General features: G+C 45.2%; 1 long non-coding RNA gene across 1 annotated transcript in view; it reads right to left on the bottom strand.

The window, feature by feature from the left end:
* Positions 1-251: 251 nt before the first annotated feature.
* LOC143363121 (uncharacterized) overlaps positions 252-16,824 on the bottom strand; it is a 36,787-nt gene continuing 20,214 nt past the window's right edge. Inside the window, exon 3 of the long non-coding RNA XR_013083741.1 lies at positions 252-1,265. This is a non-coding gene — a long non-coding RNA (uncharacterized LOC143363121). The remainder of the gene's footprint in view (positions 1,266-16,824) is intronic.

Raw genomic sequence — 16,824 nt, 5'->3', positions numbered from 1 at the left:
GTAAGCAGAACTGGCGCTGTGGGATGAACCAAACTCAGAGTTAAGGCGCCTAAGTCGACGCTTATGGGATACCATGAAAGGCGTTGGTTGCTTAAGACAGCAGGACGGTGGCCATGGAAGTCGGAATCCGCTAAGGAGTGTGTAACAACTCACCTGCCGAAGCAACTAGCCCTGAAAATGGATGGCGCTGAAGCGTCGCGCCTATACTCCGCCGTCAGCGGCAAGTGGGGTTGGACGTTTGCGCTGTTGCGTAAACGTCCTCCATGAAGCTCTGACGAGTAGGAGGGTCGCGGCGGTGTGCGCAGAAGGGTCTGGGCGTGAGCCTGCCTGGAGCCGCCGTCGGTGCAGATCTTGGTGGTAGTAGCAAATACTCCAGCGAGGCCCTGGAGGACTGACGTGGAGAAGGGTTTCGTGTGAACAGCCGTTGCACACGAGTCAGTCGATCCTAAGCCCTAAGAGAAATCCTATGTAGATGAGGTGTCCTAAGAGCAAATGTACAAACACAAAACACACTCCCATCGGGCGAAAGGGAATCCGGTTTCTATTCCGGAACCCGGCAGCGGAACCGCATACCATTCGGGCCCTCGTAAGTGTGTTCGTCGGGGTAACCCAAAATGACCTGGAGACGCCGTCGGGAGATCCGGGGAGAGTTTTCTTTTCTGTATAAGCGTTCGAGTTCCCTGGAAACCTCTAGCAGGGAGATAGGGTTTGGAACGCGAAGAGCACCGCAGTTGCGGCGGTGTCCGGATCTTCCCCTCGGACCTTGAAAATCCAGGAGAGGGCCACGTGGAGGTGTCGCGCCGGTTCGTACCCATATCCGCAGCAGGTCTCCAAGGTAAAGAGCCTCTAGTCGATAGATTAATGTAGGTAAGGGAAGTCGGCAAATTGGATCCGTAACTTCGGAATAAGGATTGGCTCTGAGGAGCGGGGCGTGTCGGGCTTGGTCGGGAAGCGGGTCTGGCTGACGTGCCGGGCCTGGGCGAGGTGAACACATTGATGGGAATCCGAGCTCGGTCCCGTGCCTTGGCCTCCCGCGGATCTTCCTTGCTGCGAGGCTTCCGTCTAGAACGGTCGTCCTCTTCGGCCGCCATTCAACTCTCAGCTCAGAACTGGCACGGACTAGGGGAATCCGACTGTCTAATTAAAACAAAGCATAGCGATGGCCCCCACGGGTGTTGACGCAATGTGATTTCTGCCCAGTGCTCTGAATGTCAACGTGAAGAAATTCAAAAAAGCGCGGGTAAACGGCGGGAGTAACTATGACTCTCTTAAGGCGATCCAGGTCGTTCAATCGGCGCCGTCCTCCAGCTCAGCCGTCCACCTGTCTCCAGGTGGACGTTGCCCAGCTCCCACCTCGTGGAGGTGTGGAGGAATGGGAGCCACATTCCATCATGTGGCGCCGATTGGACGACCGGTTTCGCCCGCGGAGGGTCATAGTTAGCAAGCAGCCCCCTTCTCGTGGGTCCCGCTGTCTAGTACCTCCTTAGGGAGGGAAGCTAAGAGCTGCCTCTGCGATTCAGGGTCTTGTGGGGATGCCAGCCCGCCTGACCACATACCGTTGGCCCAAACAATAATATCAATGCCTCCGACATGGAGCAACCAGGTCTCGGGTGTTCCATGACGGATTTATCCGTTCGGCAGGAGACCACCGTTGACGACCAGGCTAATGTTAAAAGGTTAAGCGAGAAATCTATCATGATTACAGTACCTACACCGGAGGAGGGCGTGAATTGTATCTTATGCCAAGAAAAGAACCGAAATCTAATGTTCACAGACCTCAAAAACTTTGTTATACACTGCCAAAATGAACATTTGATTGAGGAAATCAAGTGGAAGTGTGGGAGGTGTGAAAGGCTTTGGCCCGGCCTCCACAATTGGCGGTGCCACTTCCCAAGATGTAAAGGGGAAGTAAAACAAGTGAAGAGGTATGGTTGCGAAGAATGTGCAGAATGGTTCGACACATTGGTGGGACTCTCAATGCACGAAAGGCATATGCATCCCTCCGTCCGAAACCGAAAAAGACAAACGGCACATGAAAGGGAAAGGCTCCCAGCTGGTAGGAAAGCCACAGTGTGGACCGTAGAAGAAACAGCGCTGTTAGTCGAACTAGACGATAAGTACAAACATCTAAAACAACCTAACGTCGAAATTATAAAATATCTCCCCAATAAAACCCTGAGGCAAATCAGTGATAAGAGAAGACGACTACAGCCAGAAAGCAGAGAAACTATCATAATAAATAATAATGAGAATATGGGTTCCGATAGTTCCTCGAACGAAGAGCCACAAGAGCTATCTCGACCAGAATCGGGCACTGACACCTTAAATAATCCCAATCTCAGGGATATCAAAGAAGCGATATCCAGCAGACCCGAAAATCCTCCCGACGAGTGCAAAGATATATTCGACAAGATAGCAAACCTATGGGAGAAAATCGAGGAAATATCTGATGAATCAACATATGGCTCCGAAATAGATAAAGGGCCTAGCCGATTAAGATGGTCAAAACTGCCCTTAGAGGTTTTTCAATGATTAATGAATCATTCGAAAGCTGACCCAGAAGAACCCCTCTGAGCAAAATTTCAACCCCCTATCTTGCCCGTGAGGGTAGTTACAGGTTAAATTAGATTTCGCGCTTTTCCACGCATTTTCCACACTCTGATGCTTCCTAAAATTCTGAAAAAAATGTGGCATATTTTGGATCTTAGGACAGATTTTTGAGAATTTTTTCAGATTTTTTTCTTGCAAACTGTGATCGCAAAAAATGAAAAACCTCCAAAAAATCGGAAAAATGTACATTTCTCAAAAATATGAAAACATGCTATTTTGCTGTTTAGTGCCCCGATAAAGTACCATAACAGGCAGTGTCGTCAATTTTTTTTAGATTTTTTGTTGTGGGAAGTCCTTGTCAAAAACAAGAAAAACCGAATTTTTTCGCCGTTTCTGCTATTAGGAGGAAAGTTACACTTGTTGGTTTTATCACAGGTATATATTAAGTCATTTTAAACATTATTACATTGAAACAAGTAAATGTTTGACCTAAGAAATGTTTTAAGAGAAAAAATGGATTGTATTTTGTGCGGTATATACCAGAATGTTCGTAACGTTTCCAACATCGCCGGTTGGCACATCGGTTAGGGAGTCGGACTACGGAGCGGATACGCTGGGGTTCGAATCCCCTTGGTGGGAAAGTTTTTTTTCCATACGTCATCTTTATTTTTTCAATTTCTTATATGGTTTATTCATGTGATTTTAGCAATGAGGTGGGTAAGGGGATATACAATACCAGAGACTGTCCTCACTTCATTTATTACTGATATCGGTAAGCGCGAAGGTCAGTGCAGTGTTGGCGTTGTCGTCTCGGAGGCTTACTATCGACTGGCGACTCTCGTTGCAATCTTAAGCACGACGGAGTTAGAGAAGGCAAAAAGATAGGGGAGAAAAAGAAAAGAGAATAGAAAAGGAAAACTTGAGAAGACAGTGACAGCGATAGGGACAGCCGAAAAGAGTCATAAACAGAGAAAGTTAAGAGGTAGGCGAAAGACCGAGACTAACGAAAACCAGAACCCTGGCGACGTTCTCAAGGATGCATGGGAAATTCGTGAAGGGCCGGTTACCAAGCATGCGACTAGCAGACAGGAAATAGAGAATAATAGCGTGACAGAGTTAGAAGGGAAAGAGAAATTCTTAGAAGAAATATATGCATTGGCGTACGTGGTGATATTGCCACCACAGTACCCCCCTGCCAGTAATTGAAACAATTACGAAAAAGTTAATAACGCAAACTACACTGAATACCATAATTGTCGAATACAATGCAAAATAACATAAAATATGTAACGCAAAATGTAGCATAACTATGAATAAATACAATATACATACGCATAACCGCTTAAATTCATAAAACATATTACACACAAATACATACACGATACATAATATGAGACTCTAGATGTAATACTATGTCTAAACTTTACACATAATCATGATAAACACGAAAACATTGCGAATAAAACTGATAGAGAGAAAAAAGAATTCGTACCCACGCATATACTCTACCGAGTGGCTTGAAACCGGTCGGGAAAACGTACACGTCTACCAGAGCGTGTGACACGCGCTTGTAAATCTGGCGTATGCGTTGGCGTATTTATAATAGTACTGGGTACATCATGCACCGATGTAGGGTTCACATTGTCTTCCGCTAAAATATACGCGGGCTTTAATCTGTCAATAGATACGGTTACATCTTTTCCTTTAATATTTACAACGCAATTTTTGTCATCTCGACGAACTACGGCGTACGGACCCGTATATGGAGGTTGTAAAATGGTTTTAGCTGAATCTGTACGAATAAAAACGTGGGATGTTGTATGTAAATCTTTGAAAATGAACGATTTTTTTAGTGAATGTCGTGATCCGTTAACTGGGTTTAATTTTGCAAAATGATTACGTAATCTAGAAACGAAATTAGAAACATCCTCTGTATTTTCGGCTGAACCTGTAGATAAAAACTCTCCAGGTAATTTCAAAGGTTCGCCATAAACTAACTCGGCCGACGTTGTACTGAGGTCGTCCTTCCATGCCGAACGAATACCCAATAAAACGGTCGGTAATATTTCGGTCCACTTTTCGGATTGGTGACATTTAATTGCAGCTTTGAGCTGTCGGTGAAAACGCTCTACCATCCCATTCGCTGCCGGGTGGTACGCCGTAGTACGCAGATGCTTAGAGCCAATCAGGTTATTAAGGGCATAAAATAATTTGGACTCGAATTGTCGGCCCTGATCGGTCGTAATACGCAAAGGAGTCCCAAAACGCGATACCCAACCGTCATAAAAGGTTCGGGCTACCGTCTGGGCCTCCTGATCGGTCATCGGAAACGCCTCCGGCCATCGAGTGTACCTGTCGACGCAGGTCAGGCAGTATCGATACCCTTCGGACACAGGTAATATTACTATATCCAAGTGAATATGTTCAAAGCGGGCGGAGGGTTTAGCAAAAGCAGAAATGGGTGAATTTACGTGTTTTGTTATCTTAGATTTCTGGCACGGTATACAACAACGCGCCCAGGCACGAATATCGCTTTTAATCGACGGCCAAACATAACGCTGTGTTATGAGCTTGACCGTCGCATTAATGCCCGGGTGTGACAAACCATGTATTTGGTCAAAGACTGCACGTCGGAAAGGGAGAGTAATATATGGCCTTATATTTTCTAAAGATGTATCGCAGTACAATTCGGCACGTGAACCGGTCAATGATATTTTACGCAAGTGCAACCCTGACGTACTATTTATTAATTGCTGTAATTCTTGGTCGTGGGCTTGCGATTCTGCTAATGCCTCGAAATTAATAAACGAAGACACTGCGTTAATTCTAGACAACGCGTCAGCCACCACGTTTTCTTTTCCGGAAATATGAATAATATCGGTTGTAAATTGTGCAATGTAGTCTAAGTAACGGAATTGACGCGGGGAACATTTGTCTGGTTTTTGTCGGAATGCAAAAGTTATAGGTTTGTGATCTGTGAAAATACTGAAATGTCTGCCTTCTACCATATGTCTGAAATGCTTGATTGCCAAATAGATTGATAATAATTCACGGTCGTATGCAGAATATTTTTGCTCGGCAGTTCCTAATTTCTTGGAGAAGAATGCAAGTGGTTGCCACGTATTGTCGACATGCTGTTGTAACACAGCTCCCACGGTAAAATCAGAGGCATCGCAGGTAATGGCCAGAGTGGCATTGACCTCAGGGTGTGCAAGAAGGGTCGCACCTGCCAGAGCATCCTTGCAGGCAACGAAGGCCTGTTGCGCCTCAGGTGTCCAGGTCAGTGGAGCCTTGCCTTTTACGTTGCCCGCTAACAGGTTGTTTAGGGGTGCTTGGCTGATAGCGGCGTTAGAAATAAAACGACGATAGAAATTTAACATGCCTAGAAACTGTCGTAGGTCTTTTGCAGTTTTCGGTAACGGGTAATTTGTAATTGCCTCTACCTTATCAGGCAAAGGTTGTGTGCCTTGGCTATTTACACGGTAACCTAAAAATTTTACCTCTCCTTTTCCGAACGTACATTTATTGGGGTTAATGATTATGCCGTATTCCTTTAATTTGCCAAACAGAAGTTTCAAATGATGGAGGTGCTCGGCCGGAGATTCTGACGCTACTAAAATATCGTCTATATAAGCATAACAAAAATCGAATTCGCGTAAAACTTCATCTATAAATCTTTGAAAAGTTTGTGCTGCGTTACGTAAGCCAAATGACATAAAGGGGAATTCGAAAAGTCCAAACGGGGTAGCTATTGCGGTTTTCTTGACATCTTCAGGAGCGACGGGAATCTGATTATAAGCGCGGACCAGGTCTATGGTGGAAAATATTTGTTTACCAGATAACTGCTGTGCGAAATCTTCTATGTGACGTACGGGGTAACGGTCCGGTATTGAGCGTGCATTTAATGCTCGGTAATCGCCACAGGGTCTCCAAGCATCACCATCTTTCTTCAGCACCATGTGGAGCGGCGATGACCATGGGCTCTTCGACGGTCGCGCAATGCCCATATGCATCATTAATTTAAATTCTTCCTTAGCTGCCCTGAGCCGGTCCGGGGCAAGCCGCCGTGGCTTGCAGGATACGGGTGGTCCAGGGGTGGTTTGTATGTGGTGAACGGTATGATGCGTCGTTTCGCACGGCACTCCGCAAGGCCGGGTGAGCTCTGGCATTGTAGCCAGAAGCTCATGATATTCCGTATTTCCGAAGACTGTCTTTATTGAGGATATCTCCTCATCGGAATATTTTCCCCGAACCTTAACCGACGTTGTTCTGTCCACCAGGCAGCGGTTACGTATGTCGACCAGCAAATCGAAATAATTAAGAAAGTCGACTCCGATTATTGGTTTCGACACGTCTGCCACTACGAACCGCCAAATAAAATCGCGCCGGAGACCCAAACGTAAATTTAATGTTACGGTGCCGTAGGTGTAAATGATGCTTCCGTTTGCCGCCGTCAGTTCGTAGCTCGACCTTTCTCGCGGGCCGTGCAATAGTTTGCGCGGGTACACGCAAAGATCGGCGCCCGTGTCTATTAAAAATTGTACCTTGGTATGGTAATCGGTAACAAATAGACAGCGGGATGGGGGAAAAGGGTCGCTGGCCGCCATCAACGTCCTCCCTGGTCGTTTCCCGCGGCAGAACCGCTGAAGTTGCATGGCGACACGCATTTATGTGCATTCCCTCCATAACGCCAATGGTACCAACACTTTCCGTTGTAATCAGGAGGTGCCTGATACTCGTTGTGTCTGCGACTCCCTCGATCGCGTGAACCCGATGGCGAACGGTTCCGGGAATTCGATCGGCGGTGGTAAAAGGGTCTGCTTTGTCGTCCTCTATCCTGATAAATCAGCTCCTTCAGTTCCGAAATCTCTTGGCGTAAGGACAACGTCATCTGTGCCATCCTTGCATTCAATAATAACTCCGTATCCGGATTAACCGGTGTTACCGCACCGTGAGGCGAGGGACCCGGATGGCCAGTATCGCAAATATGCGCTCGCGGTGTCGTCGTGTCCGCTATGGCGTCCGCTAAATCGGCGACCTTGTTTAGTTCGGTGTCCTTTTGTGTAGCCAATATTACCTGCATATTGGTAGGCAACCGACTCACCCAAAGTGTGCGCAGTACGGAATCCGGCACGGTCGTACCTGCCAACCCCCGCAGGTGTCGCAAGAATTGCGACGGCTTGCGATCCCCGATCTCTTCGCGTTCAAGGAGCCGTCTCGTCTTTTGGTCTTGTGACGCGCCGATCCGACGAATCAATTCTTCCTTTAATTTTGAGAAAGGGGTCGTTGGGGGAGGGTTGATGATGATATCCCTCACTTCTGTAGCGTACTGGGGGGTCAGTGCCCCTAAAACGTAACCGAATTTCGTAGCTTCGGTGGTTATTCCGGACGCCTCAAAACTTCTCTCGACCATCGAGAACCACATTTCCGGATCGCCTGGACAAAACTCGGGTATTCTCACGCCCACTTTCGCTATCGCTGGCGCGGTCGTTTCCATAATTGAGGTTTATTTCGATATAAAGTCATTAAACTATGTCTATTATAACACGAGGCGTTACACACACAAATAGGTCTATGGAAAACAAACAAAAAAAATGTTAAGTCACTTAAATGTTACTATGTACACTTACACCACCAAAGTCTAAAGTTATTGTTATTATTAAGCACACTGACACTGAAATACATAAACCGCACAAACCGATCACGTCGGGGTCACCAATGAGGTGGGTAAGGGGATATAAAATACCAGAGACTGTCCTCACTTCATTTATTACTGATATCGGTAAGCGCGAAGGTCAGTGCAGTGTTGGCGTTGTCGTCTCGGAGGCTTACTATCGACTGGCGACTCTCGTTGCAATCTTAAGCACGACGGAGTTAGAGAAGGCAAAAAGATAGGGGAGAAAAAGAAAAGAGAATAGAAAAGGAAAACTTGAGAAGACAGTGACAGCGATAGGGACAGCCGAAAAGAGTCATAAACAGAGAAAGTTAAGAGGTAGGCGAAAGACCGAGACTAACGAAAACCAGAACCCTGGCGACGTTCTCAAGGATGCATGGGAAATTCGTGAAGGGCCGGTTACCAAGCATGCGACTAGCAGACAGGAAATAGAGAATAATAGCGCGACAGAGTTAGAAGGGAAAGAGAAATTCTTAGAAGAAATATATGCATTGGCGTACGTGGTGATATTGCCACCACAGCAATATTTTTTTAATGTTTTAAAAATATTGATTAACACTTTTAACTAACTTTTATTTACATCACTCTGATTTTACTTCGAATTTAATGATATTATTTTCTTGGATTAGGCAATAAATTAATATTTATATTATTGTGTTCGTCCACGATTTCCGCCAGATATGAAATTGCTTGTGAAAATTGGTAAAATTCCGTGAAAAGAATTTTTAAATCTACTTCTGTCATTTCCGGGAAATCAAGAGGATCTACCGAGGATACTGTTTGAAATGGAGTCTTTTTGCAGTTCCAAGTGTTTCCAATTTTTGGAAAGGTTTTGTTGTCTACTTGTTTGTGTAGAATGTTACGTATGGAGACGTTTCTCCACGTTCATTTCGATTAGAAGTTCTAATCTCTTTTCTGAGAACGAAAAGCGTCCCAACAGGCCCCTTGTTTAATGATTGTACTCCGGCTGGACGCAACTGGCACGAAGCATGATTCAGTAACAGCACCGTACGATTTCCTAAATTGGAAATCTTCAAAACATCCCCTTCTGGAATGTTTTGTCAAGATAGTCTTTGATAGGAAACATCGTGGCTAACCCTTCGTTTTACCCCTATAAACAAAAGATCCAGCTGCAAACCTTAAATTCACTTGAAACGACAAATACGAGTATGCGACCGTAAAATAAAACAGATACATTCCTCTCTCATTTTTAGGGTATATAAACCCATGCATTTTCATCCTCTTCGGTTAGTCGAGAAGCGGTTCAGTCAAGATTCAGACGCGGTTCAGTACTCGTGCAGTCACGTCGCGTCAAGTCTAGTGAGATCAGGTTAAGCCCCTTTCGAATCAAACGTAACCTTATAGATTCCGTCAGTTCGGTATATATTCTATTTGGCATTCAACAATCGCTATCTAACCCCGCATTGCCAGTGCGTCAACACCGTGCATCATTAGGTAACAATTTCTCTAATTGTACACTTACTACATCCACTCGCGACACAAACAATCACACTTGTAACTATTCCAAATCAGAATATATTTGTCTTGTTTGTTAACTCGCGTAATCTACAACCTTTAATTATTGCCTGATATCCTAATCTAATAATTGAACGTTCCCACATGATACAATCTTACCGCTCGGATTGTATCCATTAAATTATATATAAGTTACGAGGCTTACTAATCTTAGATTCAATTCAACGAAGATTTCTCCAACCTAGTGGCTCCCCGGTTTCGCATTGGGTGCGTCCACGAAAATTATACCATCCTAGCGGAACCCTGATTTCGCATTGGGTTCTTCCGTATCCTAGCAGCTCCCTGGTCTCGCATCAGGTGCGTCTGTGAGTTATCCACCTTCCTTTAAATCGGGTTCGCCGCGTGTCTCTCCTAGTGACTCCCCGATTCCGCATTGGGTGCGTTCACGAAGTTTCATCCTCGTAGTAGCTCCTCGGTTTCGCATCGGGTGCGTCTGCGTTTGACTCCAACCTTCCAGAGGTTCCCTGATTTCGCATCAGGTGTGTCCTCGACGTCAACTATCCTAGCGGCTCCCCGATCTCGCATTGGGTGCGTCCGCGTACCTAACTAACAAATTGAAACCATATTCCTGGGGTAACAACCCCTCGCCGGCCTCTCGCGTTGCTATCAGCCCTGGCTCGTAACAAAACTGGTGACAGCGGTGGGATTCATTCAATTATTTTAGGATCGCTTTAATTTTTGGTTTTTTACAAGTTAAATTACTCGTAACTGAGTATCGACAATATACTAGTTTTCGCTAGTCACGTCGTAATATTATAAGCAATATACTAGTTTTCGCTAGTTACGCTTTTATTAAAAAATTGTATACTAGTTTTCGCTAGTTACGTTTTAAAAAATGCTGAACGGAATAGCAAATACTTCTAACGCTGACATAATGAACTTGACGGTATCACTTGCAAATTCTATGTCGCTGTTGACGCAAAGGACATGTTTACAAAACGTTACTTCGACAATTCCGACTTTTAATGGGGAAGACCCACCCTTGTCTCGTTTCGCGCAGACTATAGAGGACGGGTTAACGTTGATTCCTGAGGGTACGGAAACCGAGTATCTAGCAATTGTTCTTACTAAACTCGTCGGGCCAGCACGTAGAAGCACATTAGAGCACAAGTTTACGACCGTAAAAGCATTAATTCAGCACTTAAAGAAAAGATTCGCGCCTGGCAAAAGTTTGTCATATTTCCAAGTGGAAATCGCGAAGTTACGCATCCGCGAAGGTGAGAGCCTACGACAATACATCGATAGGACAAGCCACCTAGTCTATTGTACGCGCGGAGCCATTAAGGAAAAATACGAGGTCCACGCTGAAGAATTCATCAAGGAAATGGAGAAGGACGTTCTGGAAAACTTCATCGATGGATTACCGGATCGTATTGCCTTGAAGGTGTCGGCTCTCCTAAAAGATACAGAAAATCTGGAGGAAGCTTACGACGCTGTGCTGCAAATAGATAAAAAACTAAGAAATCGAAGACGATCGCCTCGGAATGAATCACCATCAAGGTGGTCCCGCCGAGATTCTTTTGACCAAGATCCTCGTTATCGCGAACGTGAAGTGTCGTATCCTCTATCTCCGAGCAGATATGATCGACACAGAGATCGACGCACGAGACCATCTGGTTTTGAGGACATCTGGAAAGAGAAGAACGCGCTTCTGCCTGGACCTTGCGTCACAGGAGCCCCTCACACTCCCCCTCTAATCGCTCCGAGTCATCAATGGGTGATGACGGAGAAAAACGGTATACGATTCTAAAGGGTACCGATAAAAATCGCATCTCAAACATGTATTGTTGGCATTGCGGAACTTTCGGGCACGACGGGAAATTCTGCAGGAATCGTCCCCGTAGCCCGCGATTCCGACGAGATTCGCGAGATTCGCGAGATTCGTCCGTGGAATCAAAGAAATTTTTAAACTACGATCGCGCTCACCGTACAGGCGACACGATGAGCGAAAAGAAAGAAGATCGCCCAAGATCCGTCCGCTTCGAAGAGAAACCCTCATCAAGGAAGCACCTGCACCACGGATAAAAATTACGATCCCAGAACTGGAATCAGGAACGGGAGAATTTTTAATTGACGGTGGAGCGTCCGTAAATTTAGTAGTCCTCGACGCTCTAGAAAGAACAGCAGAGATTTCACGAGAGGAAATCGAAATAACTGGACTCACCACAACCCCGATTTTCACCGTAGGGACGACAATTCTTCATATCCATGAAGCCCCAGCAATATTTTATGTAGTAAAACACCTTGCCATAGAAGCAGATGGACTAATCGGAAGCCCATTCCTAAAACAAGAACAGGCTGAGATTTCCTATTACCATGGAACCCTGGTATTAAAGAACAAACCTATCAGGCCTATTCGATTTTCAAATTATTTAGAAGCACCAGAAAGAACAACTAAACACCGCATTCCAGCAAGAACCTCACAACAAATCGCTATTCACATAGCTAATCCGAAGATCAAGGAAGGCTACTTGCCTCGCATAAGCACACATGACCAATTGTACATAGGAGAAGCAGCTGTCATAAACGATCAAGGAAGGTGTCATGTTATGGCAACCAACACCAGCGAAGAAGACCTGGATATAGAAATAGAACCACAAATTTTGGAACCCTATGACATTGTAAGCACTTCGGACGAAGACATCTACTCAGAGGTACAAGGTCATGCTAATTTCAACAACAGAGAAGATAGGGCACAGGGAATCTCCCAAATGTTAAATCTCAAGCACTTGAACAAAGAGGAACTGTGCAGCATCACTGCTCTGTTAAAGGAGTTTCCCGACCGATTTTATCTCCCCGGAGATAAGCTAGGGAAGGCCTCCGATTTCAAACATTCCATACACACGACCGACGAAATTCCAATAAACACAAGACAATATCGCTATCCTCCGATACATCAACATGAGATAAAAAGGCAGATAGACGCATTACTATCCGAAGGAATAATAACTCCGTCGAAATCCCCATATAATTCACCTTTGTGGATTGTACCTAAGAAACCGGATGCACAGGGAAACAAACGTTGGCGTATGGTCATAGACTTCCGTGCGCTTAATGATAAAACAATTTCTGATAAATACCCGCTACCACAGATTACAGAAATATTAGATCGTCTCGGTGGAGCTAAGTACTTCTCCGTTTTCGATCTCGCAAATGGTTTTCACCAAATAGAGATGGACCCGAAAGATAGGCAGAAAACAGCCTTTACCACACCTAACGGACATTATGAATTTTCACGAATGCCGTTTGGTTTAAAAAATGCACCACCCACCTTCTGCGGAAAATAGACAAGAGATTATTCACGAAGCACACGATAGTTTAATCGGAGGACATAAAGGAGTCACAAAAACCTACAATCGTATTCGAGCAAGATTTCATTGGCCACACATGCGTAATGAAATTCAAGATTACATCCGAAAATGCAAAAGTTGTCAGGAACAAAAATTAGTCCGTGTAAAAACTCGTCAGCCTATGCTGATCACCGACACACCTTTGGACGCATTTGATAAAATTTCTCTGGATACCGTTGGACCATTACCAGTCACACCAGGAGGCAATCGATACATTCTTACTATGCAGGATAATTTAACCAAATATTGTATTGCAGTAGCAATACCCAACATCCGAGCCACTACCATTGCCGATGCTTTCGCAAGGCATTTCATCGCAGTTTATGGAACACCTCGAGCCATATTAACAGACAAAGGAACCAGTTTTATCGGAAGCCTCATGAAAAACTTATCTGAAATTTTCAAAATCAAACAGATCACTACTTCAGGATACCGACCGCAAACCAATGGATCATTAGAACGAAGTCACACCGTACTCACGGAATATCTTAAGCATTACATGGATAATTACGAGGACTGGGATTTGCTAATTCCTTTTGCAATGTTCTCTTACAATACCTCAGTTCATGAAGCCACCAATTTTACACCATACGAATTAATTTTTGGTAAACAAGCTCGGGAACCAACCTCATTTCCTACTGGTACGAACTTGAAAACGTATGGAGACTATTTAACAGAGTTAATAACCAATATAGTCCGAATACGTAATTTGGCTGCAAACGATCTTAATAAAGCAAAAGCTCGCTCAAAAAGCTACTACGATTGCAAGGCAAACCCTGCCACATTTAAAGTAGATGATTTCGTTTACGTACTCTTGGAACCTCGTACTAGCAAATTCGACCCCCATTACATTGGACCGTACGGAATATTAGACGTGACAGACTTGAATAATGTTGTATTACAAACACCAAACAAAACAATAACTAAACATCAAAATAAATTAAAACACGCTTATTTTGAACCAACAGCCGGGAATGACCATGATTCTCTTTTGCGTACTCCTGCTGCCACTGACAATGGGTCAACACCCGGGAAATAAAGACTCAACAATAGAGATATTACAACAAAACACTGGTTTATTCTTTGAGAAATTGTCGGACATCCGGATCTATCAAACACAATGGCGCCTAGTAACTTCGCTTGACGTCAACAAATATCTTACAACTTGTCATCCTTACTGCCAGAAATAACTGAGCCTCATATCAGAGTAATCGAATCGAACAAATCAAATGGAGAACCCTCCAGTAACCATTGGGAGCAACTTCCAGCAGCTATATCCCTCAGTGCAATAGAACAAGAGGTGAAGACAATTACAACACAGCGGGAAGTAACAAAACACCAACAATTTTCAACCTTTCCCACCATAGCAGTGATGACGACATTCCTACTCTTTGTTGCCTTAATCATCATCAAATTCCGAATATTTCGGAAACAACCAAATAGTGTTCAAGAACAAAAAGAAACAAACGAGATAGAGGAAGAACAAACACAGGCCTCGCATGCAGATGTCAAACCCTCTGCGTCGATCTTCTAAGGAGCAGGACCTACCCCCACCCTTCAGCAAGAGAGATAAGAGCATCCAGCCCTATATAAGCAGAACACCGATCCCTAGCAGCACATAGTCTCAGAACCAATGAGCCAGAACGCATCCACGCAAACTGAACCATCGGAAGGACGATCTAGTATTGCGATTCAGACGGGACAAAGCGGGTGGTGGGAAAAACCCAATAGAACGGGAAAAATCCTCACTGCTCGACCTTACCAACCTGCAAAGGGAGGCAGAATCGTGAAGGGTCGGAGCACTTCAACAAGGAAAGCTAAGAAAACTACAGCTCACACCCAAACCGACCAACGGAAGCGACCGTACCACAGCATCGAACTATTCGAAGTCACCGACCGAAACATCCGAGACTGGACCCCGGGAGAACCATGCCGGAAAAAGGGAGCAGCCTAAAACTCATCGGTTCCCGTAAGGTGGAAGCTTCTTTCCGCTACATCGTCCGTGAGGTCGAAGACCAGACAACCGTCTGGATCACAGCGGAGGAACACCCAGAGGAAGTGGTGGACTTCTTCAGGGCCTTTGCCAACCACATGGCAGAACGGCACCACCTATGCATACCGGTGCTGGCAGCGATCAAGCCGGGTCTCCTCGTGGCCGTGCGGGATGGTCCCGTCTGGCTGAGGGGCGAAGTGAGGGAGGTCGACGAACGAGCCGTCTCCATCTTTTTGGGCGACCGTGGTACCATCACGGTTCGGGAGATCACCCAACTCTGGATTCTCCCGCCACGTTTCCGGACCTTGCCCTGGCAGGCAGTAAGAATGGTGCTGAGGGGCGTCCGCCCCCGTAACAGCAGAGCCATCCACCGGATCAGCACCATCTCCAGGCTGGTAATGAGGGACCGAAAAGGCTACGCTAGCGGAGTGACCGTCACTAGTAGTGGCCACGCCGAGGGCCACCTCCTGTTGGACCGTCTACCGGATCAACCCCCACTGGATGTTGCAGAATTCTGGCTTCGAGTGGGCTACGCAGTCGAGACCACAACCAACCCTGAACGACACCTCCAACAGTAGAAGACCACATATAAATATAAGTACACTACATACTACACTACACTTCACTACACCCGGCATTTTTCTTTACCATAGCTCTCAGGACGTTTTTCTTTCTCAGATCGAAAGCATCACGCGAACCGCGATGTTTCATTTAAGGGGGGAGATGTTACGTATGGAGACGTTTCTCCACGTTCATTTCGATTAGAAGTTCTAATCTCTTTTCTGAGAACGAAAAGCGTCCCAACAGGCCCCTTGTTTAATGATTGTACTCCGGCTGGACGCAACTGGCACGAAGCATGATTCAGTAACAGCACCGTACGATTTCCTAAATTGGAAATCTTCAAAACATCCCCTTCTGGAATGTTTTGTCAAGATAGTCTTTGATAGGAAACATCGTGGCTAACCCTTCGTTTTACCCCTATAAACAAAAGATCCAGCTGCAAACCTTAAATTCACTTGAAACGACAAATACGAGTATGCGACCGTAAAATAAAACAGATACATTCCTCTCTCATTTTTAGGGTATATAAACCCATGCATTTTCATCCTCTTCGGTTAGTCGAGAAGCGGTTCAGTCAAGATTCAGACGCGGTTCAGTACTCGTGCAGTCACGTCGCGTCAAGTCTAGTGAGATCGGGTTAAGCCCCTTTCGAATCAAACGTAACCTTATAGATTCCGTCAGTTCGGTATATATTCTATTTGGCATTCAACAATCGCTATCTAACCCCGCATTGCCAGTGCGTCAACACCGTGCATCATTAGGTAACAATTTCTCTAATTGTACACTTACTACATCCACTCGCGACACAAACAATCACACTTGTAACTATTCCAAATCAGAATATATTTGTCTTGTTTGTTAACTCGCGTAATCTACAACCTTTAATTATTGCCTGATATCCTAATCTAATAATTGAACGTTCCCACATGATACAATCTTACCGCTCGGATTGTATCCATTAAATTATATATAAGTTACGAGGCTTACTAATCTTAGATTCAATTCAACGAAGATTTCTCCAACCTAGTGGCTCCCCGGTTTCGCATTGGGTGCGTCCACGAAAATTATACCATCCTAGCGGAACCCTGATTTCGCATTGGGTTCTTCCGTATCCTAGCAGCTCCCTGGTCTCGCATCAGGTGCGTCTGTGAGTTATCCAC

This window comes from Halictus rubicundus, unplaced genomic scaffold, assembly GCF_050948215.1.
Source record: "Halictus rubicundus isolate RS-2024b unplaced genomic scaffold, iyHalRubi1_principal scaffold0022, whole genome shotgun sequence".
In the NCBI taxonomy this organism is placed as follows: domain Eukaryota; kingdom Metazoa; phylum Arthropoda; class Insecta; order Hymenoptera; family Halictidae; genus Halictus; species Halictus rubicundus.
This window is presented reverse-complemented; position numbering and strand designations above follow the sequence as displayed.